Source organism: Phyllobates terribilis, unplaced genomic scaffold, assembly GCF_046119375.1.
Source record: "Phyllobates terribilis strain yellow unplaced genomic scaffold, ASM4611937v1 Scaffold_4__5_contigs__length_816908805, whole genome shotgun sequence".
Classification (NCBI taxonomy): Eukaryota; Metazoa; Chordata; class Amphibia; order Anura; family Dendrobatidae; genus Phyllobates; species Phyllobates terribilis.
In genome coordinates, this window is record NW_027362764.1 from 679,466,746 (window position 1) to 679,488,936 (window position 22,191).

A 22,191-nucleotide genomic window follows, 5' to 3' on the forward strand; every position below is an offset into this window, starting at 1 on the left:
AAGAGCAGCTCAAACTCACTGGCAACCATCTCACCCTCTTCCTTCATTCACCCCTGGACGTCTCGGTCCCCCCCCAAGTTACAGGTCCAGCTTGATCTTTCTGTCACATTACCGCGATGAAGGGTTTAGCCTGCAGGAGACCCTGCGCCAAGCCATTTTTGAAGACACCTGATGCGGCGGGTGAATCACTACTAAACAAGCCACACCTGTAGGGACGGCACAGCCTTTGCATGGACCCTTCGGAGCCCGCCCCGTCACGGCCAGATTGCTCGCCATCAAGCGATCCTGAGAAAGGCTGGCCGGGCGATGGATTCAGAAGCGTCTACTGGCCATACCACCTTGGATACGCCCGATCTCGTCTGATCTCGGAAGCAAAGCAGGGCTGGGCTCGAACAGTACTTGAATGGGAGACCTCCTGGGAACACTGGGTGCTGTAGACCATTTTGATGACGTTTTGCCCTACTTCCCAGCTCGGCTAGCATGGAATGGCGCATTGCCGGACACCGACCTTTAGTAACTTAGATGATGGAAGCCCCAAGGCCTCTGAGCCAGTTGGCAGCTAAGTACGCTACCCCGCCGCCTTCACGCAGGCCTGACACCGAGCTCCTTGCCACGGCTAGGAGTGCTTATTGACTCCGCAGCTCGCTGTGTGGAAATGATGGCGTTAAAAGCACCCGGGGCTGTGAAGGGGCCAGGCTTTCAGCAGGTGCCCAGGGAAGGTTTTGGATGCCGGCCGCCTAGCGAGGGCCAGCAGAAGTAACATGTTTCTCTGCAAAGAAGCTTGTGTAACCAAGCCAGATGGCTGACAAAGAGCTAACCTTAGTGCAAGAAAGGCAAGGAAGGAATTGGGGAGGGGGGGGTGATTCCTGCTAGGGCCCTGAAATCATAAAACAGGCAGGAGAGTCTGACGCATGGTGACATAGAGGTTGTAGGGGCAGATAGGGGGTGTTGTCACGTGCGAGCACGTGTGCATGCTGGCTTGTGTGTGAGAGTGCGCTTCCTAGGTGTGGGACGCGCTGCAGACAGTCAAAGGGATTGTTCCCTTTCATTAAAAGTTAATCCCCGGCTGCAGGCTATTAGAAAGCAACTAACCGCGCTCTACTCACCCTACCCGGGTCTACCGGTGAGTCTCGTCTCTGCTCCCGGCCTGTGGCATTGGCCGTGAAGCTGACGTTCCTTCGACAGCGCTGCAGCCGATCAGTGAGCTCAGCGGCTCTGAGTGGGGCCTTCTGTCTACAAGACCTTTTAAGGAAGCCAGCAAAAAAATTGAAGAGAAGGGAAAGCACAAAAGGACCTGGTCTTGCTGAGCACTGGAAAGGGCAGCCGGCAGCCAGACGACAAAGTAGAAAAGCAGCAAGTGAGAGGCTTGTCAATGCCTAGGGCCACACCACCCTGGACACGCCTGATCTCGTCTGATCTTGGAAGCTAAGCAGGGTTGGGATTGGTTAGTACCTTGATGGGAGACTGCCTGGGAATACCAGGTGCTGTAGGCTTTTGCTTTTTCCTTCTTTCCACCAGCAGGGGGCACTCTCTTCTATGCCTTTTTTCCATTCCCTTTCACAAGTGCACACATTCATTCTCTTTTCTTTTTTTTCATTTGCTTTCTCTCTTGCGCTATTTCATCTCTGCAAAATACCAGCATCCTTCTGATCACCGTGGGCCTCCAGCATTGTTGCTTATTTACTTTTAATACTAGGCTCCTTTTCACCAGGACCAGCGTCTCCCACGTGGCTGGAGGCAACCACAGGTAACCCCAAGCAGAAGACCTTTGCAGGCAACACGACCCTCCCCCCTGAAGAGCAGCTCAAAGTCACTGGCAACCATCTCACCCTCTTCCTTCATTCACCCCTGGACGTCTCGCTCCGCCCCCAAGTTACGGGTCCAGCTTGCTCTTTCTGTCACATTACCGCGATGAAGGGTTTAGCCTGCAGGAGACCCTGCGCCGAGACATTTTTGAAGACACCTTATGCGGCCGGTGAATCACTGCTAAAGAAACCACACCTTTAGGGATGGCACAGCCTTTGCATGGACCCTTCGGAGCCCGCCCCGTCACGGCCATATTGCTCGCCAATAAGCGATCCTGAGAAAGGCTGGCCGGGCGATGGATCGAGCAGCGTCTACTGGCCATACCACCTTGGATACGCCCAATCTCATCTGATCTCGGAAACACAGCAGGGCTGGGCTCAGACAGTACTTGGATGGGAGACCTCCTGGGAACACCGGGTGCTGTAGACCATTTTGATGACGTTTTGCCCTACTGCCCAGCTCGGCTAGCATGGAACGGCGCCTTGCCGGACACCGACCTTAAGTAACTTAGATGATGGAAGCCCCAAGGCCTCTGAGCCAGTTGGCAACTAAATACGCTACCCTGCCGCCTTCACGCAGACCTGACACCGAGCTCCTTGCCACGGCTAGGAGTGCTTATTGACTGCGCAGCTCGCCGTGTGGAAATGATGGCGTTAAAAGCAACCAGGGCCGTGAAGGGGCCAGGCTTTCAGCAGGTGCCCAGGGAAGGTTTTGGTTGCCGGCCGCCTAGCGAGGGCCAGCAGAAGTAACATGTTTCTCTGCAAAGAAGCTTGTGTAACCAAGCCAGACGGCTGACAAAGAGATAACCTCAGTGCAAGGAAGGTGCGGAAGGAATTGGGGAGGGGGGGGGATTCCTGCTAGCGCCCTGAAATCATAAAACAGGCAGGAGAGTCTGACGCATGGTGACGGAGAGGTTGTTGGGGCAGATAGGGGGTGTTGTCACGTGCGAGCACGTGTGCATGCTGGCTTGTGTGTGACAGTGCGCTTCCTAGGTGTGGCGCGCTGCAGACAGTCAAAGGGATAGTTCCCTTACATTAAAAGTTAATACCCATCTGCAGGCTATTAGAAAGCAACTAACAGCGCTCTACTCACCCTACCCGGGTCTACCGGTGAGTCTCGCCTCTGCTCCCGGCCTGTGGCATTGGCCGTGAAGCTGACGTTCCGTCGACAGCGCTGCAGCCGATCAGTGAGCTCAGTGGCTCTGAGTGGGGCATTCTGTCTACAAGACCTTTTAAGGAAGCCAGCAAAAAAATTGAAGAGAAGGGAAAGCACAAAAGGACCTGGTCTTGCTGAACACTGGAAAGGGCATCCGGCAGCCAGACTTCAAAGTAGAAAAGCAGCAAGTGAGAGGCTTGTCTCTGTCTATGGCCACACCACCCTGAACACGCCCAATCTCATCTGATCTCAGAAGCTAAGCAGGGTTGGGCCTGGTTAGTACTTAGATAGGAGACCGCCTGGGAATGCCAGGTGCTGTAGGCTTTTGCTTTTTCCTTCCTTCCACCAGCAGGGGGCACTCTCTTCTATGCCTTTTTTCCATTCCCTTTCACAAGTGCACACATTCATTCTCTATTCTTTTTTTCATTTGCTTTCTCTCTTGCGCTATTTCATCTCTGCAAAATACCAGCATCCTTCTGATCACCGTGGGCCTCCAGCATTGTTGCTTCTTTACTTTTAATACTAGGCTCCTTTTCACCAGGACCAGCGTCTCCCGCGTGGCTGGAGGCAACCACCGGTAACCCCAAGCAGAAGACCTTTGCAGGCAACACGACCCTCCCCCCTGAAGAGCAGCTCAAAGTCACTGGCAACCATCTCACCCTCTTCCTTCATTCACCCCTGGATGTCTCGCTCCTCCCCCAAGTTACGGGTCCAGCTTGCTCTTTCTGTCACATTACCGCGATGAAGGGTTTAGCCTGCAGGAGACCCTGCGCCGAGACGTTTTTGAAGACACCTGATGCGGCGGGTGAATCACTGCTAAACAAACCACACCTGTAGGGACGGCACAGCCTTTGCATGGACCCTTCGGAGCCCACCCCGTCACGGCCAGATTGCTCGCCACCAAGCGATCCTGAGAAAGGCTGTCCGGGCGATCGATCGAGCAGCGTCTACTGGCCATACCACCTTGGATATGCCCGATCTTGTCTGATCTCGGAAGCAAAGCAGGGCTGGGCTCGGACAGTACTTGGATGGGATACCTCCTGGAAACACCGGGTGCTGTAGACCATTTTGATGACATTTTGCCCTACTGCCCAGCTCGGCTAGCATGGAACGGCACGTTGCCGGACACCGACCTTAAGTAACTTAGATGATGGAAGCCCCAAGGCCTCTGAGCCAGTTGGCAGCTAAGTACGCTAGCCCGCCGTCTTCACGCAGGCCTGACACCGAACTCCTTGTCACGGCTAGGAGTGCTTATTGACTCCGCAGCTCGCCGTGTGGAAATGATGGCGTTAAAAGCACCCGGGGCCGTGAAGGGGCCAGGCTTATAGCAGGTGCCCAGGGAAGGATTTGGATGCCGGCCGCCTAGCGAGGGCCAGCAGAAGTAACATGTTTCTCTGCAAGGAAGCTTGTGTAACCAAGCCAGACGGCTGCCAAAGAGCTAACCTCAGTGCAAGGAAGGTGCGGAAGGAATTGGGGAGGGGGGGGTGATTCCTGCTAGGGCCCTGAAATCATAAAACAGGCAGGAGAGTCTGACGCATGGTGACGGAGAGGTTGTAGGGGCAGATAGGGGGTGCTGTCACGTGCGAGCATGTGTGCATGCTGGCTTGTGTGTGAGAGTGCGCATCCTAGGTGTGGCGCGCTGCAGACAGTCAAAGTGATTGTTCCCTTTCATTAAAAGTTAATCCCCGGCTGCAGGCTTTTAGAAAGCAACTAACCGCGCTCTACTCACCCTACCCGGGTCTACCGGTGAGTCTCGCCTCTGCTCCCGGCCTGTGGCATTGGCCGTGAAGCTGACGTTCCGTCGACAGCGCTGCAGCCGATCAGTGAGCTCAGCAGGTCTGAGTGGGGCGTTGTGTCTACAAGACCTTTTAAGGAAGCCAGCAAAAAAATTGAAGAGAAGGGAAAGCACAAAAGGACCTGGTCTTGCTGAGCACTGGAAAGGGCAGCCGGCAGCCAGACTTCAACTAGAAAAGCAGCAAGTGAGAGGCTTGTCTCTGCCTATGGCCACACTACCCTGAACATTCCTGATCTTGTCTGATCTCAGAACCTAACCAGGGTTGGGCCTGGTTAGTACTTGGATGGGAGACTGCCTGGGAATACCAGGTGCTGTAGGCTTATGCTTTTTCTTTCCTTCCACCAGCAGGGGGCACTCTCTTCTATGCCTTTTTTCCATTCCATTTCACAAGTGCACACACTCACTCTCTTTTCTTTTTTTCATTTGCTTTCTCTCTTGCGCTATTTCATCTCTGCAAAATACCAGCATCCTTCTGATCACCGTGGGCCTTCAGCATTGTTGCTTCTTTACTTTTAATACTAGGCTCCTTTTCAGCAGGACCAGCGTCTCCCGCGTGGCTGGAGGCAACCACCGGTAGCCCCAAGCAGAAGACCTTTGCAGGCAACACGACCCTCCCCCCTGAAGAGCAGCTCAAAGTCACTGGCAACCATCTCACCCTCTTCCTTCATTCACCCCTGGATGTCTCGCTCCTCCCCCAAGTTACGAGTCCAGCTTGCTCTTTCTGTCACATTACCGCGATGAAGGGTTTAGCCTGCAGGAGACCCTGCGCCGAGACATTTTTGAAGACACCTGATGCGGCGGTGAATCACTGCTAAACAAACCACACCTGTAGGGACGGCACAGCCTTTGCATGGACCCTTCGGAGCCCGCCCAGTCACGGCCAGATTGCTCGCCACCAAGCGATCCTGAGAAAGGCTGGCCGGGCGATGAATTGAGCAGCGTCTACTGGCCATACCACCTTGGATACACCTGATCTCGTCTGATCTCGGAAGCAAAGCAGGGCAGGGCTCGGACAGTACTTGGATGGGATACCTCCTGGGAACACCGGGTGCTGTAGACCATTTTGATGACGTTTTGCCCTACTGCCCAGCTCGACTAGCATGGAAGGGCGCCTTGCCGGACACTGACCTTAAGTAACTTAGATGATGGAAGCCCCATGGCCTCTGAGCCAGTTGGCAGCTAAATACGCTAGCCCGCCGTCTTCACGCAGGCCTGACACCGAACTCCTTGTCACGGCTAGGAGTGCTTATTGACTCCGCAGCTCGCCGTGTGGAAATGAAGGCGTTAAAAGCACCAGGGGGCCGTGAAGGGGCCAGGCTTTCAGCAGGTGCCCCGGGAAGGTTTTGGATGCCGGCCGCCTAGCGAGGGCCAGCAGAAGTAACATGTTTCTCTGCAAAGAAGCTTGTGTAACCAAGCCAGACGGCTGACAAAGAGCTAACCTCAGTGCAAGGAAGGCAAGGAAGGTGCGGAAGGAATTGGGAGGGGGGGGTGATTCCTGCTAGGGCCCTGAAATCATAAAACATGCAGGAGAGTCTGACGCATGGTGATGGAGAGGTTGTAGAGGCAGATAGGGGGTGTTGTCACATGCGAGCACGTGTGCATGCTGGCTTGTGTGTGAGAGTGCGCTTCCTAGGTGTGGCGCGCTGCAGACAGTCAAAGGGATTGTTCCCTTTCATTAAAAGTTAATCCCTTGCTGCAGGCTATTAGAAAGCAACTAACCGCGCTCTACTCACCCTACCCTGGTCTACCGGTGAGTCTCGCCTCTGCTCCCGGCCTGTGGCATTGGCCGTGAAGCTGACGTTCCGTCGACAGCGCTGCAGCCAATCAGTGAGCTCAGCGGCTCTGAGTGGGGCGTTGTGTCTACAAGACCTTTTAAGGAAGCCAGCAAAAAAATTGAAGAGAAGGGAAAGCACAAAAGGACCTGGTCTTGCTGAGCACTGGAAAGGGCAGCCAGCAGCCAGACTTCAAAGTAGAAAAGCAGCAAGTGAGAAGCATGTATCTGCAGACGGCCACACCACCCTGAACACGCCTGATCTCGTCTGATCTTGGAACTAAGCAGGGTTGGGCCTGGTTAGTACTTGGATGGGAGACCACCTGGGAATACCAGGTGCTATAGGCATTTGGTTTCTCCTTCCTTCTACCAGCAGGGGGCAATCTCTTCTATGCCTTTTTTCCATTCCCTTTCACAAGGGCACACATTCATTCTCTTTTCTTTTTTTCATTTGCTTTCTCTCTTGCGCTATTTCATCTCTGCAAAATACCAGCATCCTTCTGATCACCGTGGGCCTCCAGCATTGTTGCTTCTTTACTTTTAATACTAGGCTCCTTTTCACCAGGACCGGCGCCTCCCGCGAGGCTGGAGGCAACCACCGGTAACCCCAAGCAGAAGACCTTTGCAGGCAACACGACCCTCCCCCCTGAAGAGCAGCTCAAAGTCACTGGCAACCATCTCACCCTCTTCCTTCATTCACCCTTGGACGTCTCGCTCTGCCCCCAAGTTACGGGTCCAGCTTGCTCTTTCTGTCACATTACCGCAATGAAGGGTTTAGCCTGCAGGAGACCCTGCGCCGAGACATTTTTGAAGACACCTGATGCGGCGGGTGAATCACTGCTAAACAAACCACACCTGTAGGGACGGCACAGCCTTTGCATTGACCCTTCGGAGCCCGCCCCGTCACGGCCAGATTGCTCGCCACCAAGCGTTCCTGAGAAAGGCTGGCCGGGCGATGAATCGAGCAGCGTCTAGTGGTCCTACCACCTTGGATATGCCTGATCTCGTCTGATCTCAAAAGCAAAGCAGGCCTGGGCTCGGACAGTATTTGGATGGGAGACCTCCTGGGAACACCGGGTGCTGTAGACCATTTTGATGACGTTTTGCCCTACTGCCCAGCTCGGCTAGCATGGAACGGCGCCTTGCCGGACACCGACCTTAAGTAACTTAGATGATGGAAGCCCCAAGGCCTCTGAGCCAGTTGGCAGCTAAGTACGCAACCACGCAGGCCTGACACCGAGCTCCTTGCCACGGCTAGGAGTGCCTATTGACTCCGCAGCTCGCCGTGTGGAAATGATGGCGTTAAAAGCACCCGGGGCCGTGAAGGGGCCAGGCTTACAGCAGGTGCCCAGGGAAGGTTTTGGATGCCGGCCGCCTAGCGAGGGCCAGCAGAAGTAACATGTTTCTCTGCAAAGAAGCTTGTGTAACCAAGCCAGACGGCTGACAAAGAGCTAACCTCAGTGCAAGGAAGGCAAGGAAGGTGCGGAAGGAATTGGGGAGGGGGGGGTGAATCCTGCTAGGGCCCTGAAATCATAAAACAGGCAGGAGAGTCTGACGCATGGTGACGGAGAGGTTGTAGGGGCAGATAGGGGGTGTTGTCACGTGCGAGCACGTGTGCATGCTGGCTTGCGTGTGAGAGTGCGCTTAGGTGTGGCGCGCTGCAGACAGTCAAAGGGATTGTTCCCTTTCATTAAAAGTTAATCCCCGGCTGCAGCCTATTAGAAAGCAACTAACCGTGCTCTACTCACCCTACCCGGGTCTACCGGTGAGTCTCGCCTCTGCTCCCGGCCTGTGGCATTGGCCGTGAAGCTGACGTTCCGTCGACAGCGCTGCAGCCGATCAGTGAGCTCAGCGGCTCTGACTGGGGCGTTGTGTCTTCAAGACCTTTTAAGGAAGCCAGCAAAAAAATTGAAGAGAAGGGAAAGCACAAAAGGACCTGGTCTTGCTGAGCACTGGAAAGGGCAGCCGGCAGCCAGACTTCAAAGTAGGAAAGCAGCAAGTGAGAGGTTTGTCTCCGCCTTTGGCCACATCACCCTGAACACGCTCGATCTCATCTGATCTTGGAAGCTAAGCAGGGTCAGGCATGGTTAGTACTTGGATGGGAGACTGTAAAATAATACTATTCCTGTATTATTTTTTTCTACTGAGGACTTCTCAAAGTATCAATATCACGATATTCTTATAAAAAAATATATCTATTTATTCTTGGATTGTCTATTAAAAAGAATCAGATTGCAGCAGGTACATACAATAATTAGTGATAAAGTAATTGTCCATTTGTCCATAATTAGCTTAATTGTTGAGATTCACCCATCTTTCCTTGGATCCTGGCAGGTAAATCATGTCTTTGTCCAGCATGTGTCCAGGCCTACATGTCATCTTCTTCTCAGCATGAAGATTCTGTGTCTTGTGGGGTGGGCAGAGCAAGAGAGCCCCCCCTTTCTGTACCATGGGCTTTTATAGCCAGTCATATGGACACCTGTTCTACATATGGTAGTGAACCAAAAATACACACACAAATAGCGCATGTCAACTAGACACGATGGCTGAGGCATAGAACTCAGAAAAATGATTATCGATTAACATTCCAAATGAATTTCCATAATTAACCATTTAACATTTCCCCCTTTTTTGAGAATAAAAGGACTTTAACTGAAATTTCTCAAAAGAAGATACATTCATCAATCATTTTTTCTTTCCTTCTTCCTTGGCAATATCATTAAATTTCCATTATAATAATAATAGTAATAATAGTATCAATATCGGATTATTGCTATATAATGATGTGAATTCATGTTATGGTAAGCCGTGACTAATATTCATTTAATATGTATAATTATACTTCCCTATTTCTAAATTGAAGCAATCGCGGGTTCAATCGTCATCATCTGTTGTCATCGGGTCGTCGTCTCCTCTTCTTCTTGGTTCTTTTATAACACAGTCTTTAGATGAAAACTCCTTTGAAATAAATTACAGCATGTAGATATTGTACAGTCCATAATTGTGTTCATTATTGTTCAGTCCATAAACTGTACTCTTTATTAGAAAGATCATGTGTGTCAGTTGATAAGAAAACAAAGTCCATGGATGAAATGTAGCTTTAATATCTGTGCAGTGTAACCTGGACTTACGTTGGATCGTCTTTGGAATCTTCCGTGTGTCCGCACTGGTCTCGTGTCACTTTTGGAACAGATGTGACGTCTTTGGTCAGTAAAGCAAGGGTTAACTTGACACTTTCCTGCTTTATATAGCACCATAAACAGTATTCAGTCCTTTATATACAGGACACATATGCCAGGTATTACCTGTTCACCAGCTTTCATTGAAGCGTTGCAGGTGATAAGAAACCAGTGGAACGTGATGAAACTTGAACACAACACAGTACATATAGGATCATCGTCCTCTGCCGTCCTGGTGATCAGTGGTGTGAATTGTATTGTATGTAATGGACACAGTCTATTATAACACTCAGCATTCACACCTGTTACCTTCTGAGACGTCCGGATGTCAGTTGCTTCTTCTTGTAACTTTTGAGAATCTCTTTGATTTATAAAAATTAAAAGTCTTTATTTAGATAGAATTCATAATTGCGATGTTTTGATTGAAGTCTTCATTCCCTAATCTGATACCAAATCTGGCAGTTTTTCCTAACCTATAATATCACAGCGTACCATAGCAATCAGTAATATCCATCTAATTATTATCAAAATATTAAAATAAATTATGTTTGGAATAATAAACAATTATAGATAAAAATTCATTATCAATCAAGTTCTCCATATGATAGAACATTTTTATGTCATAGGTGTAATTACCTTTTCCAACCCATAGGTGTCAGTGTATTTTGAAAAAACAAGTTTTTATATCTTTATTAAACCAATAATATCAAAGAATGTATACTCCTGAACCAAAATGAATAAATATATGAATGTATGAATGAATGAATGAATGAATAAATGAATGAATGAATTGTTGTGTTTACTCAGAAAATGTAAACATTTTTTTCCTTAGCAATATATATTTAATGAAGCAATACTCTTGTATTAGACATTACTTTATTAAATATTAATGTGTTTTCTCAATTGAGATATTGAACTCAAATAAAATCAAATGAGAATTAAAAAATGAAAATGAAAAAATAGAAAAATAAGAAGTATAAAGTAAGAATAAAATTTTAAAAATGAAAAATAAAATTAAGAGTAAAAATAAGAATAAAAATAAAAATAAGGCCTTTAAATTTTAATGACAAATGCAGAGTAATTATATTCTCCATAAAAAATACCCTTATATCTCCATTATCTGGATGATTTCATATTTGTCATAACCTTGTACCACCAAAAAATATTAAATTATGCAACTTTGCATGTAATACCCTTCTTAATTATACCATAGTACCTTATTATTATTTCTTCTTTATTAAAATGTGTTGAAAATAAGTATTGATCAAAAGTGATTATGTAATCAGGATCAAAGACACATTTTCCCCCTTAATACCAAAAATATTATTTTATAAAATTTATGTATATATCAGAACCAAATTAAAAATAATTATTCTTCTAGAAATATTGTGCATAAATTTCATATCGATGAGTAGCATAGATTTGACTAAAGAGAGGTGTGTACCTATTTAGGTAACCATTAAAAATAATATTATAGTTATTCAAGAATATTATCATGTGGAAAATTATTCTAAATATAAATTTGCTTTGTAAACCATTTTGATGTGTGGTTGCCCTTATCCACTATTAGTTAAATCAAGAAATAATAATTATTAAAGAAATATAGAAATATATATATGTAGATAATACCTAATTATGTATTATAATTTCCTCAGAATTAAATATATTTTTGTACCTTCATATAAAGAAACATTTTTTTTTTCAAACATACAAACATACGAGGCCTCTGTCACATCAATCACACTTAGCAGCTGCTGATTTACTCATCTGTCACCTTCACTCTGACATTCACAGATCTGTTCAACTCAAACATTCCACATATGAAGTTTTAGATATATATATATATATTTAACCCAAAATTGTTGTATCCCAATTTATTAATGCGCATTGCCATATCAATTGAATATCTTTATATTTCTTTGAATATTCCCCAAGTACATATTATATAATATGAGAGTAAGTCACTGGAATTTCAGGCACTTGAAAAAACTCTTGTCTTAGATTCTTTTTTCACTGGCTGCCCGGTCTTAAGTTACATCAGTTGAAAATAGAATGAATGGGATCCTATACTATTAGCTCAAAGTTCAAAGGCCGCAGCTGTCACACGTCATGCTGTAAAGCTACTTTAATTTGCATGAACACTTCTTGCACAGAAAATAATAGCAACACAAAAGAATTAATAAGTATTACATATATATTATAGTTCAACTAGATATATTGTTATTATTTTAAAATGTTATACACATAAAATCATGCAATTTTTTCACTTCCTGTGTGAATAAAGAAATAAATCCATTTTAGAGTTCTTTGATCAAATCCTGCTTTGGAATGAAAAGTCTAAGGAAATATAAGAAAATAAAATTAAATATCAAATTCATACAGAAACAGAATTATTTAAATATCTTATACATATATTGGTTGGTTCTAATGTAATTCAAAATATTGCTACTTAAATTTATATATATGAAGTTCTAATTTATTAATTAATATATATATATATTTTATAAACGTATATATAAATACAATTATACGCAATCTCTACTTAGACAAGTGTATATATATGTATATATATATATATATGAACTATTAGAATCTATGTAACTACAATTTTACTGTATAAGATTATAAATAAATATTGAGACATTGTATTACATTTTGAAACAACATTATAATTGCAGTTTTTCCTTAGCTACTCCCTAAACCAAATCTTCTGTCTCTCTCAAATATCCCCAGGAACGCCCTATTTAGGAAAGACATTTTTCTATCCTTCAAAACCTCAGAGAACTGCCTGTTCTTCTGTCCACATTCCATGACGTCACTGTGAGTTGGTCGTCTCACCTGTCTCTGTCCATCAGTTTCAGCCATTTTCCTTTTTAGAGAATCACAGTTCTGACTGAGAATTAACTCATTCTGTGGAGAGATGGATCTTTGCACTGGCTGATATGGCTTATAACATATATGAAATCTTCTGCGTATTTGATAGAGTTCACTATGGGGATGACTCAGTCTAGGAGAGTTTGATATTGGCTTTTGGTAAGATTTTACCTTTCCTGGTTTTATAAATTTAGCTTGATTTATTTTCTTTTCACGATTCTCATGTTTTCTAACAAAATCCAGCATCTGCACACATTCAAATAATGAATTTTTTTGTGATGCCATAACTTGGGAAACTGAATTTAGGAATTTGAATTTTTGTACAAAAGTTGTTATCATATGTTGTACTTTTCCATTTTTTATGAGAGCTTTGTACAACCGTTCAAATATGGACATGAATGTATATGTACATTCCTTCCTACCAATCCTTAGTTTCTGCAGATCTTCTATGTTGGGAAAATCCTTTGTGACACAATAAATCAAATATCTTAATCTGTCCGAATCATTTTCCCATCCATTAGGAGAGTCATTTTCACAGGGCATTAAATGTAAACGTCTGGACAATGTCACAGGAATCCATATTTTAAATAATTGATTCCTCTCCTCATTGGATAAATCAAACTTATCAGAGAAGCTCTCAAATGTCTCTGAATTTCTACAGGCATGGATTTTGACATCATATTTTGGCATGATTTTGTATAATTTCAGCAAATTTTTCCTCATTTTAATTTGGAGTTGAGCCTGGGTAATTCCAGAATTCTCTGATATTTTTAGTGGCTCTTGTACGTCCGTTCCTCCTACGTCACTCACGTCTCCTCCCACATCATCTAGTATGTCGGTTTCTCGTATGTCAGTCATGTCTCCTCCCATGTCAGGTTTCTGTATGTCCGTCTCTTGGTCAGACCCAAGGTCACCTTCAGTTACAGACACGTGTCTTACTTCTTGTTCATTTTCCACATTACAGTCAGAATCAGTATCACCGTCTGACACTTCTACACTATTTTCCTGCTTAGAAATCTCTAACACAAGACTATGAAAAAAATCTACCAAATGTAGAATATTTCTCAATTTCTGTTTGTCTCTATTTACCAATTTAGAAGTTAACTGTAAATTCTGCAATTCACATTCTTTGTATAAACTGAGCCACAAAACTTCTATGTCATCTCCTACATTAACTTTGAAATTAATATTACTTTGTTTAGCAAAAGAAGAAATTATATCCATATTTTGCTTACCTTAAGATTCCTTGGCTTCTCTTTATCAGCACGTCCTGTCTTCAGTTCGTCTGATTCTTTTCCTGTGTGATTCTGTTCCTTGTTAGTACCTCTGCTTCCTGTCTTTCCTCAGTCTGTAGGTCCTTTCTGCTTCTCGTGACAAACTAGTGAATTTACTGACACGTGAACAACAGCTGTTCAGCTCGTCAGGACTCCCCCCTTGTTCACGGAAGAAATTCACTTACTTAATTTAAAAAACAAAAAAACAGGACTGGCTGGCTCACCATTGTAAAATAATACTCTTCCTGTATTATTTTGTTCTACTGAGGACTTCTCAAAGTATCAATATCACGATATTCTTATAAAAAAATGTATCTATTTATTCTTGGATTGTCCATTAAAAAGAATCAGATTGCAGCAGGTACATACAATAATTATTTATAAAGTAATTGTCCATTTATACATAATTAGCTTAATTGTTGAGATTCACCCATCTTTCCTTGGATCCTGGCTGGTAAATCATGTCTTTGTCCAGCATGTGTCCAGGCCTACATGTCATCTGCTTCTCAGCATGAAGATTCTGTGTCTTGAGGGGTGGGCAGAGCAAGAGAGCCCCCCCTTTCTGTACCATGGGCTTTTATAGCCAGTCGTATGGACAACTGTTCTACATATGGTAGTGAACCAAAAATACACACACAAATAGCGCATGTCAACTAGACACGATGGTTGAGGCATAGAACTCAGAAAAATGATTATCGATTAACATTCCAAATGAATTTCCATAATTAACCATTTAACAGAGACCGCCTGGGAATGCCAGGTGCTGTAGGCTTTTGCTTTTTCCTTCCTTCCACCAGCAGGGGCACTCTCTTTTATGCCTTTTTTCCATTCCCTTTCACAAGTGCACACATTCATTCTCTTTTCTTTTTTTCATTTGCTTTCTCTCTTGCGCTATTTCATCTCTGCAAAATACCAGCATCCTTCTGATCACCGTGGTCCTCCAGCATTGTTGCTTATTTACTTTTAATACTAGGCTCCTTTTCACCAGGACCAGCGTCTCCCGGGTGGCTGGAGGCAACCACCGGTAACCCCAATCAGAAGACCTTTGCAGGCAACACGACCCTCCCCCCTGAAGAGCAGCTCAAAGTCACTGGCAACCATCTCACCCTCTTCCTTCATTCACCCCTGGACGTCTCGCTCCACCCCCAAGTTACGGGTCCAGCTTGCTCTTTCTGTCACATTACCGCGATGAAGGGTTTAGCCTGCAGGAGACCCTGCGCCGAGACATTTTTGAAGACACCTGATGCGGCGGGTGAATCACTGCTAAACAAACCACACCTGTAGGGACGGCACAGCCTTTGCATGGACCCTTCGGAGCCCGCCCCGTCACGGCCAGATTGCTCGCCATCAAGCCATTCTGAGAAAGGCTGGCCGGGCGATGGATCGAGCAGCGTCTACTGGCCATACCACCTTGGATACGCCCGATCTCGTCTGATCTCGGAAGCAAAGCGGGGCTGGGCTCAGACAGTACTTGAATGGGAGACCACCTGGGAAGACCGGGTGCTGTAGACCATTTTGATGACGTTTTGCCCTACTGCCCAGCTCGGCTAGCATGGAACGGCGCCTTGCCGGACACCGACCTTAAGTAACTTAGATGATGGAAGCCCCAAGGCCTCTGAGCCAGTTGGCAGCTAAGTACGCTACCCCGCCGCCCTTCACGCAGGCTTGACACCGAGCTCCTTACCATGGCTAGGAGTGATTATTGACTCCGCAGCTCGCCGTGTGGAAATGATGGTGTTAAAAGCACCCGGGGCCGTGAAGGGGCCAGACTTTCAGCAGGTGCCCAGGGAAGGTTTTGGATGCCGGCCGCCTAGCGAGGGCCAGCAGAAATAACATGTTTCTCTGCAAAGAAGCTTGTGTAACCAAGCCAGACGGCTGCCAAAGAGCTAACCTCAGTGCAAGGAAGGCAAGGAAGGTAAGGAAGGTGCGGAAGGAATTGGGGAGGGGGGGGTGATTCCTGCTAGGGCCCTGAAATCATAACACAGGCAGGAGAGTCTGACGCATGGTGACGGAGAGGTTGTAGGGGCAGATAGGGGGTGTTGTCACGTGCGAGCACGTGTGCATGCTGACTTGTGTGTGAGAGTGCGCTTCCTAGGTGTGGCGCGCTGCAGACAGTCAAAGGGATTGTTCCCTTTCATTAAAAGTTAATCCCCGACTGCAGGCTATTAGAAAGCAACTAACCGCGCTCTACTCACCCTACCCGGGTCTACCGGTGAGTCTCGCCTCTGCTCCCGGCCTGTGGCATTGGCCGTGAAGCTGACGTTCCGTCGACAGCGCTGCAGCCGATCAGTGAGCTCAGCGGCTCTGAGTGGGGCGTTGTGTCTACAAGACCTTTTAAGGAAGCCAGCAAAAAAATTGAAGAGAAGGGAAAGCACAAAAGGACCTGGTCTTGCTGAGCACTGGAAAGGGCAGCCGGCAGCCAGACTTCAAAGTAGATAAGCAGCAAGTGAGAGGCTTGTCTCTGCCCGATCTCGTCTGATTTCAGAAGCTAAGCAGGGTCAGGCCTGGTTAGGACTTGGATGAGAGACCACCTGTGAATACCAGGTGCTGTAGGCTTTTGCTTTTTCCTGCCTTCCACCAGCAGGGGGCACTCTCCTCTATGCCTTTTTTCCATTCCCTTTCACAATTGCACACATTCATTCTCTTTTCTTTTTTTCATTTGCTTTCTCTCTTGCGCTATTTCATCTATGCAAAATACCAGCATCCTTCTGATCACCGTGGGCCTCCAGCATTGTTGCTTATTTACTTTTAATACTAGGCTCCTTTTCACCAGGACCAGCGTCTCCCGGGTGGCTGGAGGCAACCACCGGTAACCCCAAGCAGAAGACCTTTGCAGGCAACACGACCATCCCCCCTGAAGAGCAGCTCAAAGTCACTGGCAACCATCTCACCCTCTTCCTTCATTCACCCCTGGACATCTCGCTCCGCCCCCAAGTTACGGGTCCAGCTTGCTCTTTCTGTCACATTACCGCGATGAAGGGTTTAGCCTGCAGGAGACCCTGCGCCGAGACATTTTTGAAGACACCTGATGCGGCAGGTGAATCACTGCTAAACAAACCACACCTGTAGGGACGGCACAGCCTTTGCATGGACCCTTCGGAGCCCACCCCGTCACGGCCAGATTGCTCGCCACCAAGCGTGTTACAACTCTCCTGTTAGTTTTTTTTTAGTTCGCTGGTCACATGACCATTTTGCCTATTTAATCCGGCTCCGCCCTCCTGGCTTTGCTGGACTTCATTTGTATTTACTACTGTTGAGCTAGCTTGTTGCTCTGTTGCCGTTCTCTGTTAGTTTTGCTAGGTCTTCTGACCCCTATGCCTTTTTGTTGTGTGTTTGTCTTTGACTGCTACTATTTCTGCTAGGAGGTGTCCAACTTTTCCCAGTACCTAGATCTTGTAGGGATCCCTCCCTCACATCTATAGGTCTGCGTTCAGACTAGGCGAGGACTTTAGCGGGTCTGATCGCAGGATCAGGTTCCCCGTTACATCGTAGGGATCTAGTTTAGTTCTATTGTAGGGATAGAGCTCCTTTCTTTCCTTAGTCTCTGTAGCAGATCAGAACAGTAATTCCAGCCATAAAAAAAAAAAAAAAAAAATTTCTCTAAGGAAAGACCTCCAGTTTTCCATCATGGTCTCGGTGCAAGATTTGGCTCAACGCTTGCAGGGACTCTCTCTGGAGGTGACCAAGCTCCAACAACACGTGAGTAGCTGTTCTGGACCGCATTTTGTGGAACCTAAGGTACGTCTGCCTGATCTATTTTTTGTTAAACAACAGGATTTTTTTTCTTTTAAAAATGCTTGTCTATTATATTTTCGTTTGAGACCCGGATCCTCTGGTGATGAATCACAGCGCATAGGGATCATAATGTCACTTTTGCGCAAAGATCCTCAGGGATGGGCCTTCTCTCTCCAACCTAGTGATCCGTGCTTTAGATCAGTGGATAGTTTTTATTCTGCTTTGGGTTTGTTGTACGATGATCCTGATCGTGTCTCATCTGCTGAGTCTGAATTAAGACGTTTGAGGCAGGGATCAGGTAATGTGGAAAAATATTGTTCTCACTTCCGTCGGTGGTCTGCCCAGGTGGGGTGGAACGATTCTGCTTTGAAAAGCTTGTTTCTTGCAGGGCTATGTGAAAGGGTAAAGGATTTACTGATTGCTTATCCCACACCTGGAAACTTGCAGGAGGCAATGCAATTAGCTATACGGGTGGACAGGAGACTGCGTGAAAGGGTTAATGAGAGCAAATCCTCTGCTATGTCAGCTTCGAGTCCTGAGAGGTTCTGTGCTGACAATGGAGAGCCGATGGAAATTGGGGCGATGGCACCCCGCTCTCAGGAAAAAGACCGCCGACTTTCTGAAGGCTTGTGTTTCTATTGCGGAAATTCTGGTCATTTTATTAAGAGCTGTGTGCTTCGTAAGAAGAAAGAAAAAAAAATGGTCAGTCATGCTCGTATTACCTGTTTAAATTCTAAGAGAGTATTCCTATCTGCCACTACTGCTGCTCAGGATGAATTAATTGAATTTCGGGTATTTGTGGATTATGGATCTACTCTGAATGTGATTGATGAGGGATTCTTGGAAAAACTTAGATTAGAACCTAAAACTTTGTCATCCCCTATTGCTGTGGTTTCTGTCGATGGCTCTCCCTTGAAGAGTGTTGCTCACAAGGTCTGTGAACTTCCCCTCACTATTAATGGTATTCATCAAGAGAATTTGGATTTGGTGGTATTGGATAATTTGCCTTCTCCAGTAATGTTCGGGTTACCCTGGTTAAAATTGCACAATCCTGTACTGGATTGGTCTACCAATGAAATTAAGTCCTGGAGCCCTAAGTGTTATGACAAGTGTTGTAACGGGCGCATTGCTGCTGTGGATAGAGGGGAATTGCCTGTACCTATTCAGGATTTTTGGAGAGTTTTTTCTGAGGAGGAGTCGCAGGTTTTGCCTCCCCATAGAGACTATGATTGTACCATTGAATTTGTCCCTGGCGCGACTCTAAGAGTCGTTTATTTAATCTTACTATTCCTGAAAGAAAGGCTTTGGAAGAATACATACAGACAAGCTTGGCCGCCGGTCACATTAGGCCTTCCAAGTCTCCTGTGGCTGTTGGATTTTTTTTTGTAAAAAAAAAAGATGGCGGTTTACGTCCTTGTCTGGACTTTCGTGAGATTAATAAAATTACTGTACGCAATCCTTACCCACTGACATTGATTCCTGATTTATTTAACCAGTTAGTGGGGGCCAAGTGGTTCTCTAAAATTGATCTCCGGGGGGCATACAATTTGTTGCGCATGAAGGAGGGTGATGAATGGAAGACTGCTTTTAACACTCCTGTGGGTCATTTTGAGAATCTGGTTATGCCTTTTGGTCTCACCAATGCTCCAGCATTTTTTCAGAATCTTATTAATGATATCCTTAGACCTTTAATCGGCAAAAATGTGGTTGTGTAATTGGATGACATTTTGATTTATTCGCCGGATCTGGAGTCTCATTGGCGAAGCGTACGTGAGGTATTACAGTTATTAATGGACAATTCGCTTTTTGCTAAGCTGGAGAAATGTGAGTTCGCTGTACAGAGAATTAGTTTTTTGGGCTACATTATCTCCAGTGAAGGTTTTGAGATGGACCCGGTTAAAGTTCAAGCTGTGCAGGAATGGCCTAGGCCTATTGGTTTGAAATCGATACAGAGGTTTTTGGGTTTCGCCAATTATTACAGAAAATTCATAAAAAAAATTTCTATTATTGTCAAACCGCTGACCGATCTCACCAGGAAAGGTGCTAATGCGGTTCAGTGGACTTCTGAGGCCATTGAAGCTTTTGTGTTTCTAAAGGAGAGGTTCACCTCTGCTCCCATCCTTATGCAGCCTGATGTGACTAAGCCGTTTTTGGTTGAGGTTGATGCTTCTTCGGTGGGGGTTGGTGCGGTGTTGTCTCAGGAAAACAAGGATGGAGTACATCCCTGTGCCTTTTTTTCAAAAAATTTTTCCGAGACTGAACTTAATTACGATACTGGTAATCGGGAATTGCTGGCGATTAAACTCGCATTTGAACACTGGCGTCATCTCTTGGAAGGTGCTGAATTTCCCATTCAGGTTTTCACTGATCATAAAAATCTGATCTATCTTGATGCTGCCAAGCGCTTGAATGCCCGTCAGGCTAGGTGGGCACTTTTTTTCTCGCGGTTTAATTTTTCCGTTACTTACATCCTGGGTACCAAGAATGTTAAAGCGGATGCTTTGTCTCGCAGCTTTTCTCCCATGGTCGGTGTTGAGGAGGAAGAGGAGACCATTTTAGAAGAAGGTGTTGTGATTGCTGCTTTGGACTCCATTTTGGAGGATGAGATTCTTAAAGCACAGGAGAATGCCCCATCTAACACTCCCCATGGGAGGTTGTTTGTGCCTAGGACCTTTAGGAGAGATTTGTTTGTTGAGTGTCATGAGTCTCGGTTGGCAGGTCATCCAGGAATTTCTGAGACCAAGAGACTTGTGGGTCGCAGTTTTTGGTGGCCTGGATGGCAGAAGGAAGTCATTAAGTGGGTGCGCCAATGTACTGTGTGTGCAAGATCCAAGTCTTCGCATGCTCCTGCTGCGGGGTTGCTTTGCCCTCTGGAGGTTCCTACTGCACCTTGGACACATCTGGCTATGGACTTTATTACTGACCTTCCTCCCTCTGAAGGTTTCACGGTCATCTGGGTGGTCGTGGACCGTTTTAGCAAGATGTGTCACTTGGTTCCCTTCATCAAACTGCCTTGCGCTAAGACACTCGCTAAGGCCTTTGTCAAGGAGATTGTCAGACTACATGGTGTTCCTACTGACATTGTTTCTGATAGGGGACCTCAGTTCGTGGCTCGTTTTTGGCGTGCCTTTTGTGACAGGTTGGGAGTTCATTTGTCATTTTCATCCGGATATCATCCTGAGTCTAATGGCCAGACAGAAAGGAAGAACCAGGATGTTGAGCAGTTCTTGCGTTGTTTTGTGGCAGACAATCAAGAGGGGTGGTCTGAGTTTCTGCCACTTGCTGAATTTGCTCTTAACAACCATACATCCTCTTCTGCTGGGTGTTCGCCTTTTTTTTGTTGTTCTGGGAGACATCCGTCTTTTGGGTCATTTTCCAAATTGGTTTCGGCTGTGCCTGAGGAGGAGCGTTTTTCCGGTGATTTGGAGAGAGTTTGGACGGATGTGCGTGGTAATCTTCAGGAGGCTAACAAAAATTCTAAGATGTACTTTAATAGGAAACGGCAAGAGGTTTTGTTTGCGGTTGGTGACATGGTTTGGTTGTCCTCTAAGAATCTGCGATTGAGGATTCCTTCTAAAAAATTGGGTCCCAAGTTCGTAGGGCCCTTTAAGGTACTTCAGATAGTTAACCAATCTGCTGTTAGGCTGGAGGTTCCTACGTCCTGGAGGATTAATCCGGTGTTTCATGTTTCTCTGTTGAAAAAAGCTGATGTGTCGGATGGTGACGCCTCTGCCACTGTTCCTCCGGTGGTGGAGGACGGGGAATATGAAATTTCCCGCATCCTAAATTCTAGACGGTATAGAGGGAGTTTGCAGTATCTCGTCGCTTGGAAGGGTTTCGGACCTGAGGATAACTCATGGGTGAGAGCGGATTATGTTTCTGCCCCCAGACTTGTCCGAGCGTTTCACAGGAGGTTTCCTGGTAAGCCTGGGCCTAGCGGATCCGGAGGATCCTCTTAGAAGAGGGGGTACTGTTACAACTCTCCTGTTAGGTTTTTTTTAGTTTGCTGGTCACATGACCATTTTGCCTATTTAATCCGGCTCCGCCCTCCTGGCTTTGCTGGACTTCATTTGTATTTACTACTGTTGAGCTAGCTTGTTGCTCTGTTGCCGCTCTCTTTTAGTTTTGCTAGGTCTTCTGACCCCTATGCCTTTTTGTTGTGTGTTTGTCTTTGACTGCTACTATTTCTGCTAGGAGGTGTCCAACTTTTCCCAGTCCCTAGATCTTGTAGGGATCCCTACCTCACATCTATAGGTCTGCGTTCAGACTAGCCGAGGACTTTAGCGGGTCTGATCGCAGGATCAGGTTCCCCGTTACATCGTAGGGATCTAGTTTAGTTCTATTGTAGGGATAGATCTCCTTTCTTTCCATACTCTCTGTAGCAGATCATAACAAAGCGATCCTGAGAAAGGCTGGCCGGGCGATGGATCAAGCAGAGTCTACTGGCCATACCACCTTGGATACGCCCGATATCGTCTGATCTCGAAAACAAAGCAGGGCTGGGCTCGGACAGTACTTGGATGGGAGACCTCCTGGGAACACCGGGTGCTGTAGACCATTTTGATGACATTTTGCCCTACTGCCCAGCTCGGCTAGCATGGA

At 46.2% G+C, this 22,191-nt stretch overlaps 1 non-coding gene and 10 pseudogenes across 1 annotated transcript; all 11 read left to right on the forward strand.

Moving 5' to 3' along the window:
• The first annotated feature begins 320 nt into the window (after nucleotides 1–320).
• On the forward strand, nucleotides 321–440 carry LOC141267526 (5S ribosomal RNA; annotated as a pseudogene).
• Nucleotides 441–1,374: 934 nt separating this feature from the next.
• Nucleotides 1,375–1,493, forward strand: LOC141267966 (5S ribosomal RNA; annotated as a pseudogene).
• Nucleotides 1,494–2,115: 622 nt separating this feature from the next.
• Nucleotides 2,116–2,235, forward strand: LOC141269611 (5S ribosomal RNA; annotated as a pseudogene).
• A 931-nt stretch (nucleotides 2,236–3,166) lies between these two features.
• On the forward strand, nucleotides 3,167–3,285 carry LOC141267320 (5S ribosomal RNA; annotated as a pseudogene).
• A 621-nt stretch (nucleotides 3,286–3,906) lies between these two features.
• Nucleotides 3,907–4,026, forward strand: LOC141268704 (5S ribosomal RNA; annotated as a pseudogene).
• Nucleotides 4,027–4,957: 931 nt separating this feature from the next.
• Nucleotides 4,958–5,076, forward strand: LOC141267686 (5S ribosomal RNA; annotated as a pseudogene).
• Nucleotides 5,077–5,696: 620 nt separating this feature from the next.
• On the forward strand, nucleotides 5,697–5,816 carry LOC141267218 (5S ribosomal RNA). The gene has a single exon (XR_012321229.1). It is a non-coding gene; the product is annotated as a 5S ribosomal RNA (ribosomal RNA).
• A 941-nt stretch (nucleotides 5,817–6,757) lies between these two features.
• On the forward strand, nucleotides 6,758–6,875 carry LOC141268814 (5S ribosomal RNA; annotated as a pseudogene).
• Nucleotides 6,876–7,497: 622 nt separating this feature from the next.
• Nucleotides 7,498–7,615, forward strand: LOC141270243 (5S ribosomal RNA; annotated as a pseudogene).
• Nucleotides 7,616–15,246: 7,631 nt separating this feature from the next.
• LOC141267689 (5S ribosomal RNA) lies at nucleotides 15,247–15,366 on the forward strand (annotated as a pseudogene).
• A 6,660-nt stretch (nucleotides 15,367–22,026) lies between these two features.
• On the forward strand, nucleotides 22,027–22,146 carry LOC141269051 (5S ribosomal RNA; annotated as a pseudogene).
• The last annotated feature ends 45 nt before the right edge of the window (nucleotides 22,147–22,191 follow it).